Below are 3,122 nucleotides of genomic sequence, written 5' to 3' on the forward strand. Positions count from 1 at the left end.
AAGCGTGTTTTTTTTAGTTATTTTAAACTATTATTTATTTTCCACTTTTTAGTTTGGCTTGCTATTCAAAGCCCATTTGTTTCAATAAATCCGTCCGTTTAAAGTTACTCAAAATCAAGTCCAAAGGTTAGGTTAGGTTAGGTCCAAATAAACCCAGCTTCTTAACGAAGCCGATTAGTTTGTATGGTGAGTGGTCTTTCAGGTCTTTCAGGTGTTCGGCAATTTTCCGCCATTGAAAAAATGGATCAAAGAATTTGCATCAAATTTCATGTAAAAAATGAAATTGGGTGTTCAAAACACTTGGAATGTTGACAGTGGCATACGGCGATGGTACTCCGAGTCAAAAAAATGATTGGTACAACCACATCAGAAGGTCGAGAAAATATGAATGATTAAACTCGCTTTGGACACCCCAGCACATCAACAACCTATGAAAATGTTGAGAAAAATGAAGAAAATTGTTATGGACAATCGTCGAATTGCTATTAGAGAAGTTGCTGAAAATGTCGGCATATCGGTTGGCTCATGCCATGTATTTTTTTCGGAAATTTCGGGCATGAAGCTTGTGGCAGCGAAGTTCTTTCCAAAATTGACGAATTTTGACCGAAAAAACTATCGAATCGCTAAGGAACTGTTGAATGACGTCGACGGCGATCTAAATTTGCTCAAAACCGCCATAACTGTGACGAATCATGGGTATACGGCTATGACATCGAAACCAAAGTCCTATCGTCCCAATCGATGAGCACAGGAGAGCCAAGACCAAAGAAGTAAGACAAGTTCGATGAAATGTCAAGGTTTTGCTTGCTGTATTATTTAATTGTTCGTAATTTTTGGCCAAAAACAACACTGTAATCATGCCTCAGCCACCGTATTTACCAGATTGGGACCCCTGCGAGTTTTTCCTGTTACCAAGATTGGATAGATCCATGAAAGGGCGTTTTGCGATGGTTGAGAAGATAAAAACCAAATTGCTGTAAGATCTTTTGAGGACATACCAAAAAGTGCATAACAGAACTGCTTAAAGGATTGAAAAAACTCTGGCACAAGTGTATTATATCTGAGGGGGACTACTTTGAAGGGGGCAGAATAGATATTGAAACAATATTGAATACAGGTTTTTTCTCCTCATCTACTTCCACATGTATGTTTTAACATTACTCTTATTTCAATTTTGAACTTTCTCTATATGTAATCATGGCGTAGCTATATATCTGGAAGATGTGATCATGGAATTCTTGTAGAACAGTTAGTCAGAAATGTTTCATATTCTCTAAAAGATTTTCATCATCCATTTTTGAACAGTTCTTCAAAATTCAATTTGATAACTTTCATTTCATGATAAGGCAACAGTTGGATGTATAGATATTTTCCACGATTTTCTTGAATTTTCATTTCCACGCCTTGTTCCTTGAATAGTTTTTATAACTTCTCAAATTATGTTTTATTGAAACAAATTGTCAAACGTCATGTCTTTTAGAACATGACATTTGTCAAACCATAAAAATCCTATTCATGTTTAACTTTCTTCCATCAATTTATATGTTCAATTCATTGTTTTTCACTCAGTTTTACTGCCCTGAAGGAGCTTTCCATTAGAAGCGAAAGCTTGGCAAAGTAGAGCAGAGTTTTGATTTTTTGACTGAGAGACCTCAAATTTTACTATACATACAAATCCCACTACTAATGATGAATGTGTAAAAATTGTCAAAAGTATAGTATATGTAAATACATACATTACTATAGTTACTACTAATAAAATAAAAATAGATAAAAACAATTTTTTTTATCAATGTTAAAAATATTTAAAAAAAAATAAGTGTATAAACAAGTACTGATTAACGGAAAAACAGATTTTAAACAGATTTTTTTTTAAATGTGCGTATATGAATTTAAAAGTAATTTAAAAGGAAAAAAGAAAATAAAGTTAAAAGAACGAAAAAATCAAGTATTCAGTGACCTTATATGTTTTTGCAGCTATATTTTGAAACTACCGAGCATTTAATGTTTTGAGGGACGTCTTTTCCAAAACATTAAATGGTTAAAATATATTTTTTAGTTTTCAATCGATTCAGTTATGTGCGCCAATGTGTGCGCCAATGGAACAGCTACCCGAAAAGTATTCATTACACCGCTGCTTAAGTGTTGAAAGTTCAAAAAGTCGCTTCCTGTGGACTTAATGCAAAATTGTGTGAGAAATATGCAGATTTTCTGAAATCCGGCAGATCTGGCAGCACCGCGAACGACCGCCTCTGCTAGCCTAGACTGAAATCTCAAAAAGCAACTTGTCAAGTGTCAGAGGGAAGAGAGAGAGAAGTTGGCGATCGGAGGCTGAATTCAGGTAAGTACCGCGAGAAGCCAGGTAGGCTCTGGACCAAATAAGAAATGGGTTTCAGAATGCGGCTAGTGCAGTTTTGTTTTATATTCATGGGATGCTGCGGAGTTTATGAAATTCCGAGATGAGGATGCTGGGGAATGGATGAAAGGCGACTGCCAGAAGATGTAGTTTGTTTTTGTTTATGTCTGAAGGAAACGCAATTATACACACATACCTACGCAATCACTTTTAAATATTTACAATTTTTAAATATTTAAAATGTTTCTTTCACTCTCAGGTGTGCAAACAAACTCATATTTTAGAACGTTAACATATTTGGGACAACCTATTTTGAAGGTTTCCAATTTCCTTACTCATAAAGGTATAAATATACCGTTCAAAACCAATAATAACTTGAGCATGCATTTCAAAAATAGCAAAGACAGAAGTTTGGTGTCAGATAGATCAGGAGTGTACAAATTGTCCAGTGGTTCATGTCCAATCTTTCACTACATGGGTCAAACTGAAAAAACATTTGAACCACGCATGAAAGAACATAGAAACAGTTTCTTGAAATTATATAACAAATTCAACATATGCGCTACTCCTTCTAACAGACGGATATGAGTTAAATCATCAATTCAAAGCTCTTCATTTCCAGAAGGAAAGTATGGAAAGTATGCAAATCAATAAATACAAAAATTCCAATAAATGATCAAAGTAGGTTGAATAGCGCCTCGTTACTTAGTATGTTTTTACCAGATAATCAGTTGTATTATTGACTTGTTTTTCATACCGTGCTTTT

The 3,122-nt window shown here is 34.6% G+C and overlaps 1 long non-coding RNA gene across 1 annotated transcript; it reads left to right on the top strand.

Moving 5' to 3' along the window:
• Nucleotides 1-2,218: 2,218 nt before the first annotated feature.
• On the top strand, nucleotides 2,219-2,560 carry LOC141482637 (uncharacterized). The gene is made up of 2 exons (XR_012465630.1): nucleotides 2,219-2,341; nucleotides 2,397-2,560. It is a non-coding gene; the product is annotated as an uncharacterized lncRNA (long non-coding RNA).
• Nucleotides 2,561-3,122: the final 562 nt, after the last annotated feature.

The sequence above is a fragment of the Leptinotarsa decemlineata genome, unplaced genomic scaffold (assembly GCF_025532065.1).
Source record: "Leptinotarsa decemlineata unplaced genomic scaffold, Ldec_3_MD MMD2_tig00001719_RagTag_RagTag, whole genome shotgun sequence".
NCBI classification, from domain to species: Eukaryota; Metazoa; Arthropoda; class Insecta; order Coleoptera; family Chrysomelidae; genus Leptinotarsa; species Leptinotarsa decemlineata.